This window comes from Hemiscyllium ocellatum, chromosome 4 (genome assembly GCF_020745735.1).
Source record: "Hemiscyllium ocellatum isolate sHemOce1 chromosome 4, sHemOce1.pat.X.cur, whole genome shotgun sequence".
In the NCBI taxonomy this organism is placed as follows: domain Eukaryota; kingdom Metazoa; phylum Chordata; class Chondrichthyes; order Orectolobiformes; family Hemiscylliidae; genus Hemiscyllium; species Hemiscyllium ocellatum.
Genome location: NC_083404.1, coordinates 55685545 through 55709731, shown reverse-complemented (window position 1 = coordinate 55709731; position 24187 = coordinate 55685545). Strand labels below are relative to the sequence as shown.

Below are 24187 nucleotides of genomic sequence, written 5' to 3'. Positions count from 1 at the left end.
AGAGGTTTGATGGGTGACGTTATAGAGGTTTATAAAATCATCAGGGGCATGGATAAGGTGAATAACAAGGGTCTTTTCCCTGGGTTTGGAGGTAGGGGTTCAAAACTAGGGATGTGTTTTTAAGGTGACAGGAAAAAAAGTCTAAAAAGGACATGAGGAGTAACCTTTTTTATTACATAGTGTTTAGTGTGTGGAATGAACTTTCAGAGGAAGTAGTGGATAGAGGTACACTTAGAACATTTAACAGACCTTTTAGATAAGTACATGAATAGGAAAGGTTTGGAGAGATATGGGCCAAACGCAGGCAAATGAGACTAATTTGGTTTGGGAACATGGTCGGCATAGACTAATTGAACCGAGGGGTCTTTTTCCATGCTGTATAACTCTATGACTCTATGTTTTCTAACTAGCCTGTTCTGAGGTGTTATTACACACCTCTGGTGCAGGTGGGACTTGAATCCAGGCCTTCTGGCTCACTATGCTATTATGTTATTTTTTTAGAATGATTCTGAAAACATAACCTAAAGAAGTACCAAGCTGGATGATATAGAAGACTTCAACTTGGTTATTTTTAGCTGACTGCAGTCAGTTACATACTGACAAATAGCATATATTGGGTCATCAGCATCTGTTAATACACTATAATCTCTCCACACTGGAGAATTATTGTTTGGAAATTTCCAGTTCTTTGGAAATTGTTTGAACAGACTCATGAAACTTGTGAACTTACCACTATTGGATGTTACTTTGGGAGTGGAAATGCACAAGATAGTGTTCGGATAAGTTAAAATATTTTTATTACGGCTTTATAATATTTTAACACTATTTCACGTTTCAGTAAACATTTAGATCTGTGTTTTGTGGTTAGGCATGCCTCTAAAAGAAAAAACTATTTTTTTGATCACTTTGCTTTCCTCCTGTCTCGATTTGTCGTGAACAAGTGCTATAAAGGTAAAGTTGCATACTAGATCACAGGACTGCTGTTTGCATAAGAAAGAGATGACTGGTGGTGGTTTAACCTGAGGGTCAGGTGAGGGGAGAGGTTGAGAAGGAGAGTCCTTCATGGTAACCTTAGCCAGTGCAAGAATTGAACCCATGCTGTTGGCATTATTTTGCATTGCAACTAGGTATCCTGCCAACTGGACTGTCCGATCCCCAAGAAAAGTCCTTGTCTGGATTCAAATCTATGCACGATGACCCCAATAGATTTCAAGTCCATCACTGAAACCACTCAGCCACACAAAGATAAATATTCACCATAGACTTACCAGACCAGAGGGCTGCTCTTGCATTAGAGAGAAATGATCAGTGGTGTCTTAACCTGAGGGGAGAGGTTGAGAATGAGAATACTTCACGGTAACCTCAGCTAGTGTAGGAATTGAACTAGTGCAGGCTGTCTATCCAGTCAATTGAGTTCACCAGTCTGTTGGCAGCAAACACAAAACAAAACAGTTAAATTACTCTCTGCTTTCAGTCTTGAGGAGCAGCTAATTTCATGAGTGTTGTGTTGCTCCTGTGTTTAAAATGAAAAAGAAACATGAGGAGTGCTGAGTAATTAACTGATCTACTGTTGACATGCTATCCATCCTCTTAATGCATTATAATGCATTTGACTCATACAGATAGGGCATTACTCTGAATCTGTTGAAAGTCAGCTTGAAGTTAGCTTTGGCCTTAGATATACGCCTATGAGTCTTAATGTGCCATGTTGTTTTGACCAGTTGGAATAGAATAGAAATTTACGTGTATTTTTACATGAAAAATACAGTGAAGTTTTATAAGTCGCCCCAACAAGGTGCCTACATCAATGACACAAGAATCTTACCTACCCAGGCTCAAGTCCATGCGTTGTCAGTTTTTAAAAATTTTTTCCCTACATGTAAGTGTCATTCTGCATGTTACTTTGACTAACCCTGATGCCACATAATCGGTTCGAGTTTGGAGCTTCTGTTGAATGTCCTTCCCTTTATAGTAAACATAATGGTAATAAAAATACTTGAAAATATTGCTTTTATAAAATTTCTTTGATGAATATGTCTGAGGTAATATTCAAAAATATATTACGTAATAATTAAAAATAAAAAGATTGTAGTTGCAGAGTAAAGCCAGCTGATTGTTGTGCTGACTTGTAATCATAGAGTGCACTTATCTGCTGATCTGCTTTACATGTGTTGTGACTTCTGCTGATATATTATATAGTATCATTTCTAGTAAATGTGAATGAGCTTGTGACTCATGAACTGGACTTGGAAAGGTAGAGAAGTATTAAAGTAAGAGTTTCTTTCCATGAATTCAGACCAGTTTTCTGTCCTCAGTACAAATTATTGAAGTGTCTTTTGAAATTAATTTTCATATTCCTTCTTTATTCTAGCACTGACATTGAAAAGTCAGTGCTCGAATAAAGAAGGAATGTGAAAATTAATTTCATTGAAAAGTCAATGCTGATTCAGAAGAACACATTTGATATAAAATATTTGGCAAAAGAGAATTTGCAGATATGTTCAAATGTATTCACTTTTAATAATTCATCTGGATCTGGAATTGCTTAGCACTAGTTGTAGCAGGGCTTTCAACAGCAACAGCCACTTTCATTTTATATAAGTTGACGGTTGAAATAGGTTAAGAGACATCAGGGAAAGATCAGCATTAAGCAAAAGGAAGAGATATAAGATCAAAAAACGTTGGAGCAGAAGTAAGCCATTTGGTCTACTGAGGTAAAAACAATGACTGCAGATGCTGGAAACCAGATTCTGGATCAGTGGTGCTGGAAGAGCACAGCAGTTCAGGCAGCATCCAACGAGCAGCGAAATCGATGTTTCGGGCAAAAGCCCTTCATCAGGAATAAAGGCAGTGAGCCTGAAGCGTGGAGAGATAAGCTAGGAGAGGGTGGGGGTGGGGAGAGAGTAGCATAGAGTACAATGGGTGTTGTTTCACGACATGGTTGAAGAGCTTCAGGGCAGAGGAAATGACCTGGGAGTTGCAGTGGGAGAGGGACTCCCTGAGATTCTTGTAGAGAGAGGAGGAAAACTTCCAGCACCACTGATCCAGAATCTGGTTTCCAGCATCTGCAGTCATTGTTTTTACCTCGTTGATTTTAACCCTACTGCGAATCCTCTTGCAAGGTTGCCTGCCTTGAAGAAGTTTTCCTCCTCTCTCTACAAGAATCTCAGGGAGTCCCTCTCCCACTGCAACTCCCAGGTCATTTCCTCTGCCCTGAAGCTCTTCAACCATGTCATGAAACAACACCCATTGTACTCTATGCTACTCTCTCCCCACCCCCACCCTCCCTAGCTTATCTCTCCACGCTTCAGGCTCACTGCCTTTATTCCTGATGAAGGGCTTTTGCCCGAAACATCGATTTCGCTGCTCTTTGGATGCTGCCTGAACTACTGTGCTCTTCCAGCACCACTGATCCAGAATTTGGCCTACTGAGTCTGCTCTGCCATTCAATGAGATCATGATTGATCTGATAATCCTGAACTCCACTTTTTTATCTTTCCTCCATCACTCTTGATTCCGTTACTGATTAAAACTCTGCCTCTCAGCCATGAATATGCTTAATAACTCAGCCTCAACTGCTGTCTGCAGTAAAGAATTCCACAGATATATGGTCTCGATATGCATCTGGAAAACAGACTGTAGAGCAGTCTGTTTTACCTGTGTCCCTGAGTCGTGAAGCTGCTCGGGACAAAAGTTGACAAAAATCACTGCATCATTCTCCAGACTTGCTTTGCAAGGGCACATTCCATGTGACATGTGACAGTCTCTACCCCACCCCGCTGCCACTTTGAAGGCGATGTGCAGTGGTGCAGTGTGTCAGGGATACGTGAATTTTCTCACAGGTAAGTGCCCTTCTCACCACCAGCCAAGTGATGTCTTGGTGCTTGTTGGAACTTTCAAAAAATAAACATCTTGTCTCTTTCCATGCACTGCTCACTCAGTCTTCAAACCTGGTTCCTGAGCAACCAAGCTTATGTTTGCGATCCCCTTCTTAGTCATTGTGACTGAGCCAACTTCTCTCAGAATCCTCCTTGGTTGCTTCTCACCAGTGCCCTCCAGATGGTCTGTTGGATGCTTTCCCTGCTGATGAGCACTAGGTCTTGTAATGTTGTAATTTATTGAAAGATCTTGGCTAGGGGAGTGGCAAATTCTGGAGCACAAGTCTTCAGTACTTCTGCCAAAATGTCATCAGGGCCCATAGCCCTTGTAATATCTAGTGCCTCCAACCATTTCTTGATTTTGCATTGAGTGAATTGATCTGGCTGATGATTGGTATCTGTGATGCTGGGGAACACCAGATAAGGCCGCAATGGATCATCCCTTTGGCACTTCTGGCTGAAGATTACTGTGTACACTTCAGTCTTATGTTTGTACTGATGATCTGGGCTCTTCTTTCATTGAGAATGGAGATGTTTGTGGAGCCTTCTCTTCCAGTGAGTTTAATTGTCCACCAATATTCACAACTGGATGTGGCAGGATCTGAACAGTTAGTTGTGCGATCGCTTAGCTTTGATTATCACTTGCTACTTACGATGTTTGACATGCAAGTATTTCTATTTGATAGCTTCACCAGATTGATATTTCATTCTTGGTTATACCTGGTCCTTCTATTGCATGCCTCCTGTATGGAGCAAAATGATAAAACATGTTTGCTGATAATTGCTGAAGGGTCAGCACCATCCATGACCTCTTTGATATTTTAAATAGCTCATGTCCATATGCAGAAGGACCTGACAACATCCAGGTTTGGGCTGATGAGTGGTAAGTAAGATTTGTGTTACACATATGACAGGCAATGGACTATGTCCAACAAAAGAGTGTCTGATTATTTCTCCTTGACAGTCTGGCATTACTGTTGCTGATTCCCCAATTATCAACATCTTGGGATTTTCATTAATCCAAAACTGAACTGGATCAACCATGTCAATAGCAAGTCAAAGATGGGAATTCTGAGGTGAGAAACTTGCCTCCTATTTGTCCAGTGCTTGTCCAACATCTACAAAGCACAAGTCCGAATTGTGTGAGATAATGTTCCATTTGCCTGGAAAAGTACAGCTTGAAGCTCGATGGGGCAGAGCATCCAGCTTGGGTGACATCCTAACCACCACCACCATTGCCATCATTCACTCCCTTCACCAATGGGTACCATCAACAAGATGCACTTCAGTAACCACCTACAAGGTTGAGGGAAGATATATGGGCATACCACCTCTAAGGTTTCTTCCAGGCCATCTTGACTTGGAGCTATGTCATATTCCTTCAGCGTCGTTTGGTCTAAAATCCTGGACCTCCCTATCTCAAGCAACTGTGCTTGCACGACACTGCAAGGACAGAAGCAGTTTAAGAAGGAGGCACGCCATCACTTTCTCGAAAGCAGTTGAGGATGGGTAAAGAATGGCATAGCTGGTCTTATCCACTACCGTTGAATAAAGAAAGAAAAATGATCTTTATGCTGTATAAAGGGCATCCAAATTATTGCGGAGTTGGATTCTAATGATCTCTCCTGGAGAGAAAAAGAAAAGAGGGAATAATATTTAAATTATTTATTTATATTGAAATATTCTCCATTACTTTAGGCTTTCTCCCTTCAATGTTTTATCATCTTGAGTGAAAGCCACAGCCTGCATCAAGTTATTACTCTGGCAAGTATAGCTAGGTTCTTGTGTAAAGTTTATTTTAACTGACTCAGACATTCTGTGGGAATGGAAGTTATTAACTTTTAATTACTATATACTATTCTTGGTCCTTTCATGAGAACACCTGTAATTTTAAAAATGCCTTCTTCCCTCCTACAATTTTTACGTTTTTCTCATTGAAAATTATGCATTTTTTATTCATAGTTTATGATCAAACTTAGTGTAGAAAGTGCTGTTTTCCATAGTCTCTATAGTGTGAACATGAGCATTTTCAGCTGTTCATTTCTTTGGGGGGGGTTTAAAATTTGAATTGTCTAGAGAGCTGACACTGCACGCCAGTGTGGTGAAGGTGGCCTATGGGAAAGATCCTCTTTCTTTTTCCTGATAGCAGCTGGGTTTACATTTGGCTCCTCACCCCGTAAGTAGCATCTGTAAGTACAGACTGAAAGCTCTTTTATATTCTGCTGGACAATGTATCCAGTTTCAGCAAAGCAACATTTGTACGTAATTCCTTTTAACATTCATACTGGCGACCTGGTATTGCTCTGCGTACTTCACTCTGCTTTTCTTTAGAGTGTCTTTATAACCGTGTACAGCCAGTGTTGTGTTTTTCTTCCGCTTTTTCAGTTCCGTGGTTCACATTTCACTCTGCCAGGCCAATATCAAGCTGATCAAATTCCCTGAATTGATCAGGTAATACTATACCATCTATGATCTCTGCAGTCTCTTAAATCTTCTTAATTGAACCCCTGAGGGGCCAGATATACAGGAATGACTCATTTGTTTTAAATTTATCAAAGTAGGCTCTTTCAATGTGTTCACAATATTGCCTCTGTGGTTTAGTCAATGTGTAAGTCTCGGTCATAGAATTCATTCTCTGCTGTTGATGATTTATAATGCAATCTATTCAAAGTATTTTCCTTGGGGTGCATTTAAACTGTAGCTAAAACACTGGTAGCTATAGTTTGAGCTTCAGTCAAGCAAGACCATGTTTACATTGCTTAGGTCTTTTCTTGCTTGAACTTGAACTGCCTTGTTTAATGGACACGTTTTGGAGATGCTGGTGTTGGACTGGGGTGTACAAAGTTAAAAATCACACAACACCAGGTTATAGTCCAACAGGTTTAATTGGAAGCACACTAGCTTTCGGAGCGACGCTCCTTCATCAGGTGATAGTGGAGGGCTCGATCGTAACAGAGAATTTATAGCAAAAATTTGCAGTGTGATGTAACTGAAATTATACATTGAAAAATTGATTATCTGTTAAGCCTTTCATCTGTTAGAATACAGTGATAGTTTTACTTCTTTCATGTGTAAATCACAAAACCTTTTTTTTAAAAAGTTGCGTTCTTAGGTTAGCTGTTAACAATGGTGATAGCTAGACAATATGTTGAAGGTGTTAGCCCCCTGTGTTCTCTGTCTATAACCTGATGTTTAGATTGATTCTAATCTAAAAAGTGAGATAACGGAGTTTTGCTCAAAAACTGCATACATTCATGTAGAACTCTGAGCTCAAAAACTGCATGAATTTATGTAATGCTCTGTTATCTCACTTTTTAGGTTAGAATCAATCTAAACATCAGGTCATAGACAGAGAACATGATGAAGGGCTTTTGCCCAAAACGTCGATTTCGCTGCACTTTGGATGCTGTCTGAACTGCTGTGCTCTTCCAGCACCACAAATCCAGAATCTAACATCTTCAATATATTGTCTAGCTATCACCATTGTTAACAGCTAACCTGAGAATGCAACTGTTAAAAAAAGGTTTTGTGATTTACACATGAAAGAAGTGAAACTATCACTGTATTCTAACAGATGAAAGACTTAACAGATAATCAATTTTTCAATGTATAATTTCAGTTACATCACATTGCAAATTTTTGCTATAAATTCTGTGTTACGATTGAGCCCTCCACTATCACCTGATGAAGGAGCGTCGCTCCGAAAGCTAGTGCGCTTCCAATTAAACCTGTTGGACTATAACTTGGTGTTGTGTGATTTTTAACTTTGTTTAATGGAGTGTTCTTGATAGTCTGACTGTGTGTGTGTGTGTGTGTGTGTGTGTGTGTTCACTCTAAGAAGTTTGAAATTTGAAAAGGTGTGAAGGAGAGTTTCTGGTCCAGTATTTGGATTAAGGTCAGGTGGTATATTCCTGGTATGTTCAGGGGTCTGCTTTAAAAATCCATTGATTAAATTTCTTTGTGAGAGTGCTGATGGTTTCAATACAAGTATTACCGTGTTAATCAGTCAGCAGAAACTAGTCCGTGGAATATGCTTAATGTAATTTCAGTTTTCTGCCATAGAAGCAGTTGCTTTGTAAACTAGTCAAAACTGTCAAATTCTTTTACACATATATCAAACGTGTTGTGTTTTCCGCGTGTATGTGTGTAATATTTATGCATGATTTCCCAAAAGTATGTTACAAGATATATATTAATATTCCAGCCATTCTTCTGATTTGTATTCAGAGATTTAGGTAGCTTTGTTTTGAGGTGGAAGTGGGTAGTGCAGATGTTGGAGATTAGAGTCAAGATTAGAGTGATCCTGGAAAAGCTCAGCAGGTCAGGCAGCATCCGAAGAGCAGGAAGATCGACGTTTCCTGCTCCTTAGATGTTGCCTGACCTGTTGTGCTTTTCCAGCAACACATTTTCAGCTGTGAATATCTGGGGTCTAAGCACTGATTCCTACGGTACCCCACTGGTCAATGCCTGCCAATCAGAAAAGACCCATTAATTCCTCATTAGATTACTTACAGTGAGGAAACAGGCCCTTTTGCCAAACAAGTCCACACCGACCCTCCGTAGAACAACCCATCCAGACCCATTCCTCTATATTTACCCCATCACCTAACACTACGGGCAATTTAGCATGGCCAATTCACCTATCCTGCACATTTTTGGACTGTGGGGGGAAACTGGAGCACCTAGAGGAAACCCATGCAGACACGGGGAGAATGTGCAAACTTCTCACAGACTGAAACTGTTTCCTGTCTGCCAGACAGCTCTCTATACGTTGTCATTATACCACCTCAAATCCCTTTAATGTTACTAGCTTATCTTTGTGGAATCTTATTGAATGCCATCTCAATCACCAAGTCAACCTCATTCTCTAGCTCCCCCTTATCAACTCTACCAGTTACATCCTAAAAATTCCAGTGGATTTTTCAATTATGAGTTCCCTTTTGTAAATATGTGCTGACTGTCTTATCCTGTCACTGTTTACCAAGTGTTCTGCTATTCAACCTTTTATTATGGACTCCAGACATTTCACCGCTGCTGATGTCTGGCTTAACTGGCTTATAATTCCCTTTTTTTTTCCTCCCTCCCTTTTTAAAATAGTAGAGTTACATTAGCTACTCTCCAATCCACAAGAACTGTTCCAGAGTCTGTAGACCACCAATGCACCCACTACTTCTCATGCCACTTGCTTTAGTGTTCTGGGATCCTCCCAATTTTCATGCTCATAACTTCGTTTTTGCAACATTCTATACTTCCTTTGCCCAATATGGTCCAAGCACCCAGAGATCTACTCCCCTGAGAGTGAATTTGTGAAGATATTCCACAATCCCTCACAGTTGACAGAATTGAAGGCAAAGTAAGAGACATCAAAGAAGGTCATATACATAAGCTGGTGATGTTCCCTGCACGTTCCTTGGATTTGTTGCACACTGTAAATCATGTCCATTGTCCCTATTGATGGAAACTGTATTGAGATTCAGGAAGTGGCACTGAAGGAACATTCAAGAAGGGGATGAAGGGAGCGAGAAGCTGCAAGAAGGGGCTGAGGGGAAGAAGGAGACTGCAGGGGAGAGAGAGTGCAGTTTATACCCATCAATCAAGAAATACTCAGCTAACTGGTGTCAATTTGGATCCAAGCCATTTGGTGGCATCTTTTCTTTTAGAGTTTATTAACTACTCAGTCTTACAGCTCCTTTCACATCCTTAATGTCTACAAGGCTATGTCAGACTGACAAACCCTCTATCTGGTTTTACATGGATTCATGCAGTTTTTGAGCAAAGTAAAATGTAATTACGTCCATAGACATAAATGTAATTACATTTTATTTATAGCATTTACTGACATAGCATTGGGATACAGACTTCACACCTATTGTTTAAAAAGCTGAGCTATCTTGAGAATGTAATTTAAAAGAAGTTCTGGAATTTACATATCAAAGAACAGAAACCAGCATATTCCATTGTAAAAGATGAGTGTTTTAATCTAAGATTGTTGACTGTATCACATCTCCATGACACCAGACTCCTTTGGTATAAATTCTGTGAGTATGATGTTAACCTCCTCAACCATCTGATAAAGAAGCGGCACTCTGAAAGCTAGTGCTTCCAAATAAAGCTGTTGGACTATAACCTGGTGTTGTGTGATCTTTATAGAGAGCAGGGTGTTAGCAGACATGTACAAGGCCTGCCCAAGACGAGGAGCCGCCACCTACGCACAGATGGCCGGAGGTGGCAACACGAGCCGTGGACCAACAAAGACCAGCAAGGCACCACAAAATAGCACGGAAACGGTGCCTGGAGGCACCCAGAAGGAAGAGCAGGTGGTAGTGGAGCAGACGGCAGACAGCAGGGAGGTGCAGCAGCCGATCCAAGTTCCTTCAAGGCAGATGGAGGAAATGGAAGAGGAGGAATCAAAGGAGGCAGAGGATTGGATCACAGTCAAAAACAGGAAGAGGAAACCTCTCGGAGGCCCCAAAGCCACCCAGCAAAGGGGGAAGCGACACCTACAAATCGAAGATGCAGGCAGCTCTTCCGATGGTGAGGATGGGTGCAAGAAGGGTTGTCATCAGAGGAAGAGACAGAGCGCCATGGTGAGAAAGGAGGGCAGCACCACCCAGGAAGGGAAAGACGATCCCTCTGAGGGGATGGGTAAAGGCCTCCCCCTACCCGGTGTGAACCAAGAGTTACCAACCAGCCCACAGCTCCAGGTAACTGGGAGCAGCGGTCCTGTGACAGCCCCGCTGTCAGATGGAGAACTCAACACAAAGACACCAGAGTGGGGAAATGGCTCCAGCGTGGAGCCGGACAGCTACCTCAGCCCTGGGATGGTCCAGCAGTTTGCTGTCACCACGGGGATGCACACAGCTACCCCAGAGGAGCAATTCCCGCAACAAATGGACACTGTTAACCTTGTAAACTGTTAAAATGGGGTTTAAAATTGCCAGCATCAATGTGCGTAGCATCAAATCGGCTACACGATGTTTTTCAACGATGGCCTTCCTGGCCAGCGTTAAAGCCGACCTCCTGTTTCTGCAGGAGTGTGGGATAGCGCACCTCAGCAGCTACAGGAGATGGTCGAGCTTGTGGGCCCATGGGCAGTCAGTTTGGTCGGGGGGCAACGATAGCCGCGCCTCCGGCCTGGGTATCCTGTTGCGAGGAAGCAACTTCACCATCTCCGAGGTTAAGGAGGTGATGGGCGGGCGCCTCCTCGTCGCCGATGTTATGTACAAGAATGCTCCCTTGAGACTGATTAATGTGCACCCCCCAGTGGGTAAGAGTGAACGGTTGGCCGTCCTGCAGCAGCTTCCACTGTTGCTGGCTACGTCCAGGCCGGTCATTCTGGCCGGAGACTTCAACTGTATCATTGATGCAGATATATGATCCGGCAGAGGGGACAGTAAACTGGACGCCACGTCCAGAGCCCTGATGGACATGGTAAAAGACGCCAAGCTGCACGACGTCTTCAGCACCCCTGCAGACGGAGCGCAGCATAGATACACCTGGTCACGGGCAGACGGGTCTATCTGCTCAAGGATAGATTACCTGTTTGTGTCCCGAACGCTCTCGGTCAGATCCACTGACGTCAAGCCAGTGTTCTTCTCTGACCACTGCCTCCTGCTGGCCGACTGTCACCTACAGGACGAGCAGCGGGCAGGTAAGGGAACATGGAAGCTGAACACTAAACTGTTGACCCCAGGAAACGTTGACGAGCTCAAGAGGGACTACGCAGGTTGGAGAACCGTGAAGCCCCTCTTTGAGTCTCCAGCGGACTTGTGGGAAACAGTAAGAGGGAACATCAAGAGGTTTTTCATCCTCAAAGGTGTTCAGGAAGCGAGAGAGAGGCGGGGAAAACTGTCCCATCTCCAGGAAAGTATGCAGAACCTGCTTCTGCTGCAGACGATGGGGGTCGATGTCACGGAGGACCTCAAGGAGGTGAAGGGCCAGCAAGCCTCGCTCTTTTCCTCGGAGGCTTCCAAGATAATCTTCCGGTCCAGGGTCCGCTCGGTGGAGCAGGACGAGACGTGCTCGCGTTCCTTCTTCCAGAAGGTGCACAAAGAGAGCTCTGTGCTCAGCAGCCTGAAGGATGAAGACAGCTCGATAACGTCATCTCAGGCTGACGTCATGAGGATCAGTAAATCCTTCTATGCCAGTCTGTATGACGCAAAGCCGATCGACAGCGCGGCCTCCCAGTCGTTCCTGTCGTCTATCACGGAGGTCTTAGACGACAGAATACGTGAGAGGCTGGACCAGCCGCTATCTCTGTACGAGCTGACCAAGGCCCTCGAGTCCTTCGAAAAGAATAAAACTCCCGGAAGCGACGGCTTACCGGTCGAGCTCTATTCCGCTCTGTGGGACTTGATTGGCCAGGACCTGCTGGAGGTGTATGTCAGTATGCTTCGGGTAGGTACCATGAGCGAATCCATGAGGAAAGGCATCATCACCCTCATCTACAAGCGGAAGGGGGAGAGGGAGGAACTCAAAAATTGGAGACCAATCACACTGTTGAATGCAGATTACAAAATCCTGTCAAAGGTAATCGCCAACCAGGTCAGGTCTGCTCTGGGGTCGGTGATTCACCCTGACCAAACCTGTGCTGTGCCGGGCAGGAAGATCGCTGAGAGTCTCGCACTCCTCAGGGATACGATCCCCTACGTGCAGGACAGAGGGTTGGACGCCTGCCTGATCAGCCTGGACCAGGAGAAAGCCTTTGACAGGATATCACACAGGTATATGAGAGATGTTCTCTCCAAAATGGGCTTTGGGGAGGGAATCTGCAATTGGATCAGACTGCTCTACACCAACATCGTCAGTGCAGTCTCAATCAATGGGTGGGAATCAGATAGCTTCCCAGTCAGATCTGGAGTCAGGCAGGGCTGCCCTCTTTCTCCTGCCTTGTTTGTGTGCTGCATAGAGCCATTTGCCGAGTCTATCAGGAAGGATGCGAGCCTGAGAGGGGTGACTATTCCTAGCAGCGGGGGCCTGCAGGTTTAGGCCTCCCTGTACATGGATGACGTCGCCGTTTTCTGCTCGGATCCGCTGTCTGTGCGCAGACTCATGTGCATTTGTGACCAGTTCGAACGGGCCTCGGGGGCCAAGGTAAACCGAGGCAAGAGCGAGGCCATGCTCTTCGGGAACTGGGCCGACCAATCCTCGATCCCCTTCACCGTCAGGACCGACCACCTGAAGGTGCTGGGTATTTGGTTCGGGGGGAGCTGGGGCGTGCGCCAAGTCTTGGGAGGAGCGTATCAGTAAAGTGAGACAGAAACTGGGCAGATGGAAGCTACGGTCGCTCTCCATTACGGGAAAAAACCTGGTCATCAGGTGTGAGGCACTGTCATTGCTGTTGTACATGGCACAGGTCTGGCCTATTCCCAGAACCTGCGCCGCTGCAGTCACCCAGGCATCTTCCAGTTTATATGGAGTTCAAAGATGGACCGGGTCCGAAGGGACTCGCTATACAAAGATCTGGGCAACGGGGGGAAAAATACACCCAATACCACCCTCACCTTGATGGCCACCTTTTGTGTGTGGCCGCATCAAGCTGTGCGTGGATCCCTGGTACGCAAACACCAAGTGTCACTACGTACTGAGGTTCTACCTGTCCCCGGTGTTGCGAAGGATGGGCCTGGCCTCACTGCCGTGGAACGCTCCGAGTAGTTGGACTGTTCCGTACCACCTGTCCTTCGTGGAGAAATCTTTGAAGAAAAACACCTTTGACCACAAGTCCATCAGGAAGTGGTCAGCACGTAGCGTCCTTGAGACCCTTCGGGAAAAGGAGAGGGCGAATCCTGTTGAGTGGTTCCCTGAGCAGACTGTCAAAGCCATTTGGCAGAATGCCTCATCGCCAGAACTGTCCAACAAGCACCAAGACATGGCTTGGCTGGTGGTGAGAAGGGCTCTGCCTGTGAGATCCTTTATGCACGCCCGGGCTCTCAGCCGCACTGCACGCTGCCCTCGAAGCGGCTGCGGGGGGGACGAGACTGTCACACACCACCTTCTGGAATGTGCCTATGCAGAGGAAGTCTGGAGAGGAATGCAGTGGTATTTGTCGAGGTTCGTCCTGAGCAGCGCCGTGACGCGGGACTCCGTACTCTACGGCCTGTTCCCGGGGACGCACACCGAGACGAACATCAACTGTGCCTGGAGGATCATCAACTCGATGAAAGACGCTCTCTGGGTGGTCCGAAACCTGTTGATCTTCCAGCTGAAGGAGCTGACCCCAACTGAGTGTTGCAGACTGGCACATTTCAAGGTCCAGGACTACGTGTTGAGGGACGCACTGAAGCTTGGGGCAGCTGCCGCCAAGGCGCGGTCGGGAAAGACCACTGTTTAACAACTGCCTGTCTAAAGAAGAACAGGGGGCCCATGTAGTCATTTGGGCTCTGCTGATGCCTCAGCTAAATATATGGGCATATGAGCGAGAAATGCACAGACCTGTATATAATAATGATAATTCTGAGCTGTGTATGTAAATGTTGACATATGTATGGCATTAACTAATGTATAGTCCATCAAATTATTTTATGATTATTTTACAAATAAAGTGTATTTTTGAAATTAAAAAAGTTAGCAATTAAGTGATTTAGTGTGCTAAGCATCCAGACACAGTACTTACAACTTGTCTATTAATGTCAAGAGTGTGGTGCTGGAAAAGTACAGCATGTCAGGCAGCATCCAAGAGCAAGAGATTTGACATTTTGGGCAAAAGCCCTTCATCATTTACCATTTCTGATGAAGGTCTTTTGCCTGAAATGTTGATTCTCCTTCTCGGATCCTCCGACTCTAATCTTCCAACATTTACAGTCCTCACCTTTGCCTTGTCTATTAATATGTTGAGCATTACACTCTTTAGCAATACAAATGGTGAAATCATTTAAGTTTAATAGTGTTAGTACACCATTTTAGCTTCCTGTGTCAGTGCGAGCTTTCATCAGAGCTTTCTGCTGTATTTATGATTTTTCTGCGATTTTCTTAAAGCCACCTGTAATTTTCTTCAAGTCCTTATTTAACTTGAGCTATTTTTGACAGTAAGTGGTTATAATGGGTTCAGATATAATTTATGATAATGTTTTTACCAACTGTTCATGTGGAAGTCTTCATTCATCTTTGTGTTGCTAAGATTTTTAGGAACTTATCTTCAGTTCACCTACCAATGGAAAGATAACTTTTACTCTCTTTCAAATCATTTCATAATTTTGATCATTTCATGGTAGTGGCAAATAATCCTAAATTTTCAAGTCTTCCTTCATCACTGTATTACTGCCTATCCTGTTATAATTGAAGTGACTCATTGTCGAATGTTTCTGTGGCTTCAGGGTCCTTCTAATTGACTGGCCAAATTTGCAAGAAGTGCTGCAAATACTGTTATGATTCAATGAGGAGGGATGAATTGGCTTCCTTCTTTTCAATCTCTTCAGTTGACTGCAACAAAGATTTAATATTCTTAGCATGCAACAATACCTCATGCTGATTTAAAATGTAGTTAATTAGGTTCTCCAGAAACAAATAAGGAGCCTATTACAAGGTTTTGTTGAGTGAAAGGCAAAATAACCCATTTCTTAATAGCCCTGAGAAAAATACTGCAGGCCTAGCATCAAAATACACACACATACAAGGTTAAGAAGGGATAATGTCCAGTACAAAAAGGGAGATGAAAGAATGTGGAGTTTGAAGTCCAGGCATTGATCTTGATGTTTGGCTTTAAGCTGTGATCCTAGTTGGTTAAGGATGCCCTGGATCAATGGCAGCTGTGAAGATTGCAGATAACTTTGCATCTTCTGTGTTTGAATGATTTTCACCAGTTCGTCAAGGTGTTTTGTCATTTGTGGGGTTGGGAGAGACCGAGTTCCTTTTTGTCTGCATTTTGCAATATCTCAGTTTTTTGTTTTCAGCTGGATAATTGATGTCTTCTAACTTCAGCATATGAACTTCTCACAAAGGTGTAAATCAAACAGGAGGTACAGTTCTAATTGACTGGTTTCAATTTAATTTGACGTTTAAGTTCACATCTGCTTTTGCTAATTGATCGTTTCACAAAGTTTGGCTCAACCAATGACCATGGTGGCTGTACTGTAACCATTTTTGAGTCAATGTTTTTCTGTTTTGCAATCCTTTCAGTCCATGAAAGTCCTAGGTAATACAGTCAGATGATAGTCAAAAATTGTCATTATTGCATACTGTCAGTCTGACTTGTGTACTTGCATTTAAATACTTCAAAATGTTTGAAAATTTCTCAAAGTAACACTCCCAATAGCATCCACTTAATGGCAGATAATTAATTTCTTTTAACTTTCTTAAATGCCATTGTTAATTTATTTGCTTTTTATATGTGCTTTAAAATCAAATATTTTATTAGCTTTGACAGTGTAGTTTCAGTCCAGCTTCAGTATTGCCTTCATTCAACTAATTGGGTTTTTTCTCTTGTCTGAAGGGATCAGAAGACAGATTGGCTTATGTTATTTTTATGTATAATTCTTGTGATTCCAGTATTTACATGCACCTATTTCTTAAATATTTTTAATTACTCTTATTGGTAATTTTTCTAGCTGCTTTGAGAATTTGATTTCCGACTTAGTATTTGAGTTAACTCAGGTATTTCTCTTTTTCTTTGTTCTTAGTTGTTTTTTTAATTTTGTTAATATTTTTAGAATAATGTGACTTGGTCACCTCATTACCAGAATGTTTCAACTCTATTTCAAATGAATTTAGTTACTTTATGAACAAGTTTGCAGTTAAATCAGTAATTTTGGGACTGAAAATTAGTTTGAATCATGTAGTTAAATTAAAGCAACTTTTTGTGGAATTGAAATTGCTAAGTAATTAATCAGAAATAGTTTGAGCAAGTGTGAAGATTAGAAATAAAAACAAAAATGTTGAAGAAGCAAGTTTGGCTGCATCTGTGGAGACAGAAGTAGAGTTAATGTTTTGAGTCCAGTATGACTCCTCTTTGGAACTGGAAGTAGAAATGAGATTGTACCTCCATGCATTTAGTTTTATTTTTCTGCAATATCATGTTAGTGCACTAGTCAAAGATGTGGTTTCTTCCAAGGTTATTTTTTAAATTAATGGAGCTCCTTGTGCATTTCCAGCTGGAGTGTGGATTTCTTCATGCTGCCTCCTGTGGCAATTTTGATAAAGTTTGTAAAATCATCTCCATTCCAGAATGTACAACAGTGAAACCTTTATAAACAGGCATGACCAAAATCTGGACACAGGTGAAAAGCAACTGAAATAATCTGAATGATGAATCATACAATAGGTATTCTCACGAGGCAGTCTGCTTGATCAGCACCCTATCTGCCATTTTAAAAGTACTCTCAGCACTGATGCACAGTGGCAGCAGTATACCATTTATCAACAAGGGTGCACTGCACAAATTAACCAAAGCTCCTTTCACAGGACTGTCCAAACCTATGACTTTTGCCACCTAGAAGGACAAGGGCAGCTAATCTGTGGGAAGGCCACCACCTGAAAGTTCCCCTCAAGCTCTACATCATCCTGATGTGAAACTTTGTTGGTCGCTCTTCACGTGGTTTAATCAAAACCCTGCAGTTTCTTAATGTTCGAGGGTATAGATACTGAAGGAGGGCAAGAGAGGAGGAAGAGTGGTCTTTTTGATTAGGAAAAACATGCCGGCACTAAATAGGAAGGATATCACCCTAGCATCCCACAGAGTTCTAGGGTTCAGCAATGTTATCTGAGTGGAACTCAGAAATAGGAAGGAGTTAATCACCTTATTATGCCAATATTCAGTGGGAAATTGAGAAACAAACTTGTAAGGAGATCACAGTTATCTGTAAGAATAATAGGTTAGTTGTGGTAGTGGATGTTAACTTTCCAAACATAGGCTGGGACTGCCATAGTGTTAAGGACTTGGATGGAGAGGAATTTGTTAAGTGTGTACAAGAAGATTTTCTGATTCAGTATGTGGATGTACCTACCAGAGAACGTGCAAAACTTGACCTACTCTTGGAAAATAAGGCAGGGCAGGTGACTGAGGTGTCAGTTGGGGAGCAATTTGAGATCATAATTGTATTAGTTTTAAAATAATGATGGAAAAGGATAGACCAGATCTAACAGTTAAAGTTCTAAATTGGAGGAAGGCCAGTTTGATGTATTAGGCAAAAACTTTCAAAAGTTGATTGGGGGTGGATGTTCGCAGGTAAAAGGATGGCTGGAAATGGAAAGCCTTCAAAAATGAGATAATGAGAATCCAGAGACATTATGTTCCAGTTAGGATGAAGGGCAAGGCTGGTGGGTGTAGGGAATGCTGGATGACTAGAGAAATTGAAGTTTTGGTCAAGAAAAAGAAGGAAGCATATGGCAGGTATAGACATCAGAGATCGAGTGAATCTTTCGAAGAATATAAAAGCAGCAGAAGTATACTTAAGAGGGAAATCAGGAGGGTAAAACGGGGACATGAGATAGGTTTGGCAAATAGGGTTAAGGAGAATACAAAGGGATTCTACAAATGTATTAAGGATAAAAGGGTAACTGGGGAGAGAATAGGGCCCCTGAAAGATCAACAAGGCAACCTGTGTACGGAACCGCAGGAGACGGGGGAGATACTAAGTGAGTATTTTGCATCAGTATTTACTGTAGAGAAGGATATGGAAAGTAGAGAATGTGGGGAAATAAAAGCGACATCTTGCAAAATGTCCATATTACGGAGGTGCTCGATGTCTTAAAAAGCACAAAGATGGATAAATTCCCAGGACCTGATCAGGTGTACCCTAGAACTCTGTGGGATGCTAGAGAAGTGATTGCTGGACCCCTTACTGAGAAATGTGTATCATTGATAGTCACAGGCAAAGTGCCGGAAGACTGGAGGTTGGCTAACATGGTGCCACTATTTAAGAAAGGTGGTAAGGAACAGCCAGGGAACTATGTAGTGCTGAGCCTGACGTCGGTGGTGGGCAAGTTGTTGGAAGGAATCCTGTGGGACCGGACTTGCATGTATTTGGAAAAGCAAGGACTGATTTGGGATAGTCAACATGGTTTTGTGCATGGGAAATCATATCTCATGAACTTGATTGAGTTTTTAGTAGAAGTAACAAAGAGGATTGATTAGGGCAGAGCAGTGGACGTGATCTATATGAACTTCAGTGAGGCATTTGACAAGGTTCCTCCTGGTAGACTGGTTAGCAAGGTGAGGTTACATGGAATAAACGGAGAACATAATCTGTAAGGGAGGAGAGAGAAAGAAACCCACACTGCTAACTGACACAGCAGTGATTATGCGCAATTACTGTCTGTGCTGTTTGAATTCATGTATCGCTGAACATAGGAGTGTGTCTAGGAAAGCTTAACAAACAGCAAAATTCACAACTGATCTTGGAGGAATTCGTTTGGGAGAGGTCACAGCACAGAAATGGGTAAGTAAATAGTTTTAAGTATAGCCTTGCTGTAAATCTACAATAGTAAGCAGAGTAGGTTTCTTGATTATATGTTTTTATTGGGATCTGTCTCTCGATTAAATTTTAAAAATATTAGCCATAAGTTAGCTTGGTACAGGGTTTTGTAGAGCAATAAGATGGTACTATTTTCTGGGTGTGTAGATTGGAAGGAGGAAAATGCCCTTTAGTAGAGTGATATGCTCTTTGTCAGATGTGGGAGTTTTAGGAGAGTTTCTGGGTTACTAAGGATTCTATCTACAATAAATGTCATTGGTTGCAAATCCTGTCAAATCGAATGGATCGGTCGGAGCGACAGATAGAGGCAGTGAGGAATTTCCAAGAGCTAAGGTGTATGGATGGCACTTATAGGAAGGGAGAAAAACTGCAGATACAGTCAGGTAGATGGGTTAACTCCAAGAAAGGTAGGAGAAGTAGCCGGGTAGTTCAGGAGTCTTCTTTGGCTATCCCCATTTCAAATAAGTGTGCTATTTTGGAATATGTAGGGGGTGGTGTACTTTGATGGGAACGCAGCACGGACAGCCAAGTTTCTGGTATCAAGATTGGCTCTAATGTAATGAGGGGTACACTGCGTTCCAAGCAATTAATTGTGTTTGGGGCTTGCCTAGTCAGAGGTACAGATAGGCATTTCTGTGGCCAGCAGTGAAAAATCAGAATCGTGTATTGCTTCCCTAGTGCCAGGATTAAAAAATGCCTCCGAGAGGGTGCAAAATGTTCTCAAAGGGGAAAGAGACCAGCAGAAGGTCATTGTATACCTTGGTACCAAGACATAGGAAGCGAAAAGGATGAGATTCTGAAGGGAGAATATAGGAAGTTAGGCAGGAATTTAAAAAGGAGGTCTTCGAGGGTAGTAATATCTGGATTACTACCAGTGCTATGAAAATTACATAAACGTGGCTCAGGGATGGACAGGACTGGCAGCTTAATCTTCCAGGATACAAATGCTATTGGAAGGATAGAAATGGAGACAAGTGAGGAGGTGGATTGGCATTTTTGATAAGTACAGCTGTAATGCTATCCCTTAGGATATTCTCGGAAATACCTCCAGGGAAGTTATTTGGGTGGAGCTGAGAAATAAGAAAGGGATGATCACTTTATTGGGATTGTATTATAGACCACCTAATAGTCAGAGGGAAATTGAGAAACAAATCTCTAAGGAGATTTCAGTTATCTGTAAGAATTACAGGGTGGTTATGGTAGGGGATTTTAACTTTCCAAACATAGACTGGCACTGCCATAGTGTTAAAGGTTTAGATGGGGAGGAATTTGTTAAGTGTGTTCAAGAAAATTTTCTGATTCAGTATGTGGCTATACCTACCAGAGAAGGTGCAAAACTTGACCTCCTCTTGGGAAATAAGTTAGGGAGGTGACTTAGGTGTCAGTGTGGGAGCACTTTAGGGCCATAATTCTATTAGTTTTGAAATAGTGATGGAAAGGGATGGACCAGATCCAACAATTGAAGTTCTAAATTGGAGGGAGGCTAATTTTGACGGTATTACGCAAGAACTTTCAAAAACTGATTGGGGGCAGATGTTTGCAGGAAAAGGGATGGTTGGAAAATGAGACGCCTTCAGAAATGAGATAAAAAGAGTCCAGAGACAGTATACTGTGTTCCTGTTTGGTTGAAAGGAAAGGCTAGTTGGTGTTGGGGATGCTGGATGACTAGAGAAATTGTGGGTTTGGTTAAGCAAAAAAAGGAAGCATATGTTAGGTATAGGCAAGAGAGATTGAGTGAATCTTTAGAGTATAAAGGCAGTAGGTGTATACTTAAGATGGAAATCAGGAGGGTAAAAGGGGACATGAGATAGCTTTGGCAAATAGGGTTAAGGAATATTGCGTGCAATTCTGGTCCCTTTCCTATTGGAAGGATGTTGTGAAGCTTGAAAGGGTTCAGAAAAGACTTAGAAAGATGTTGCCAGGGTGTGAGGGAGAGGCTAGTTAGACTGGGGCTATTTTCCCTGGAGCTTTGGAGGCTGAGGGTGATCTTGTAGAAGTCCATAAAATCATGAGGGGCATGGATAGGGTAAATAGACAAGGTTTTTTTTTCCTGAGGTGGGAGAGTCCAAAACTGGAAGGCATAGGTTTAAGGTGAGAGGGGAAAGATTTAAAAGAGATCTAAGAGGCAACATTTTCATGCAGAGGGTGGTGCGTGTATGGAATGAGCTGCTAGAGGAAGTGGTGGAGACTGGTACAATTACAACATTTAAATAGCATCTGGATGGGTATTTGAATAGTAAGGGTTTGGAGGGATATGGGCCAAATGCTGTTAAATGGGACTAGATTAATATTGGGTATCTGGTTGGCATGGACGAGCTGGACCGAAGGATCTCTTTCCACACTGTATAAATCTATGACTCTCTGACTCTGGAAGGATTGTGAAAGTGCCGGCATCAGTTGAACTGCAGCTGTTGAAACATGTGGCTCACTATCACCTTCTGGAGGCCACTTAAGAGTTGGTAACAAATGCTGCTTTGCCGTCTGTGCCCCACATCGGGGAAAATCGAATACAGTGGGCACTCTGAACTTGGGAATTGTGGTCAGCCAATTCTGGAAGACTTTTTGCAATTTTAAACATGGGGTGCAGCCTGTTTCTGAAGCTGCTGTTTCTGCAATTTTTGCCTATTTGGAATCCCTGACACACCCCATGCAGCTCATTTGTTTCTGCTTCTAAATTCTCTTGGGCTTGTCATTTCTTGTGAGCTCAGCACATTTTATGGAATGAACTGCTTTTGTGGAATGGTAAAGTCTGTACCCAACGTTGCATGGCTACAGAAAGATCACTTAGTTTGTCAGATTGCTTACTCTCATTGCTGTATCTCAGAGGGAGAGGAACTTCTTGGCTACTACAGATGGTGATAAAGAACTCCCTATTTGATTTTAAAAAGGAGTTTCTTTCCCAAATCCCATTGCTACCTCACCCTGGCTTTACAAGCCTCTTGAGTCAGAGGGCATGCACACAAACAGTGAGGGGAGTTTTCCTTTGCTCCCCGGAGTCCATACCATCTATCAGCCATAATTCTCTCATCTTTTGCTGTTGGATCTGCTTCTTTGATAAGATTTGGCTTTGGGGGTGAAGGTGGCTCGCTTGCTCAGATCCACCTATCTCTGCTCATAGAGATACAGGCAGGCTGAGAGTTCCATTTGTGAGTTGGCGTGGCAAATGGCATACCTGTCTTGTCCACCCTCTGCTTCGATCTTCAAACATCATTACTCCCCTGCATCTACCTATCACTTTCCCAGCTACCTTCTCCTCGCTCTGATTTATCTTTCACCCCCCCCACTGCCCATATTACTGATGAAGGACTAATGCCCAAAACAGCGATTCTTATGCACCTTGGATGCTGCCTGACCTGCTGTGCTTTTCCAGTACCACATTTTTTGACTCTGACCTCCAGCACCTGTTGTCCTCAGTTTCTGCTAGATTGAGATTGGAGACCATTCCGTAGGGTTATAGAGACACTAAACCCTTCCTACTCACATACCCATCCAGATACCTTTTAAATGTTATAATTGTACCAGCCTCCACCACTCCTCGAGGAGCTGATTCCATACATGCATCACCTTCTGTGTGAAAACATTGCCCCTTAGGTCTGTTTTAAATCTTACCCCTCTCAATTTAAATCTATGCTGTCTAGTTTTGGAGTCCCCTAACCTGCTATTCACCCTATCCATGCCCCTCATGCTTTCGTAAACTTCTATAAGGTCACCCCTCATCTTCTGACACTCGAGGAAAAGAGCCCTAGCTGATTCAGCCTATAGCTCAGACCCTTCAATTCTGACAACAGCCTTGTGAACCTTTTCTGAACTCTTTCAAAAACCATTTCTGATAGAATGTTGAGAAAATTGAAACTGTTGAGGAAGATTTTCATAATGACTGGGAAATAATGAAAGTTTAACATATATAATAGTAAAGTGAGAAAGGGATTCAGTAAGCAGGGAAGGAAGAAAAAAGTGGCTTGATTACAAATGGGTTGAAAGTTTGTTTGCATTTTATAAGTACTGACAGTTGGATCTGCTGTAGATTTAAGTAAAAACTTTGTGGTCCAACAAGGCTTAGATTTCATGGTGATGCAAGATTAAGCTTATTTCTACATTTTGCTTCTAAGTTGAACAATGCTAATGTAAAAATACTCACCATCAGAATATAACTAAGTTGCTATTTAAAATCAGTTTCCATTCACATTTAATAATTAGACTAGCAAGGAGAACTTGAACAAACCATCCGGAAATATCACCCGCACGCAGGCGTGGTGGTGCATGACACAACACTTTGGGAGGAAGTGTGGCGCGATTCTTTGGGCACTGAAGCTTTGTTGATAGACCTGTCCAAATAAGGACATAGATGGTAGCTCGGAGTACAAGATCAGTTGCGTTTCATTTGAAAGTCAATGTTCGTCTTTTAATGCTAATGGATACAGCGGTTGTAAGTATTTGAAAGTGTATGCTCCATTTTTTATGTAAAAGCTAAGGAATGAATTGTCTAGACTAAATTTTTCATTCAGAAGTTAATAACCAAAGTTAGCGGTATGGTAGACTATGAATATGAGGAATATCCTCTCAATTTGTCAAGATTAGGTTTTTGTCAGTACGACATAAGCATCTTTACCTTTAAATAGCTTCTAATTTGCACAGCCTCTTGCTTAATAAATAAGATTTCCTCATGATGAGATTTCTAGCATCTTAAGAATGTACTTAGTCTGACATTTGAATTGCTATGTACAGAATAACCCCAATGTATAAATTGGACTTTGGCTCAATGTTGATCATTATGTCTTACTTGAATAATAAACTTAGTATTGTGAATTTTATAAGCATATGGTGGACAGCAGTTCTAGTGCTGAAAATATAACTGTTTTGTACAGTAGTGGATAAACCTGAGTGTAATACAATAGATCTTAA

General features: G+C 42.4%; 1 protein-coding gene across 7 annotated transcripts in view; it reads left to right on the top strand.

Annotated features, from left to right (window-relative positions):
• The window catches only part of LOC132813608 (CYFIP-related Rac1 interactor B), a 188509-nt gene that overhangs the window by 75683 nt on the left and 88639 nt on the right, over positions 1 to 24187 (top strand). Inside the window, exon 1 of one of the 7 annotated variants that reach the window (XM_060823226.1) lies at positions 15812 to 15832. The exons of 5 other annotated variants lie outside the window; for them this stretch is intronic. The gene's annotated coding sequence lies outside the window, so the exon portion shown is untranslated. Of the gene's footprint in view, positions 1 to 15811; positions 15833 to 23608; positions 23712 to 24187 lie in introns of those variants that run through there. One more of the 7 variants, XM_060823221.1, reaches the window with a different exon arrangement.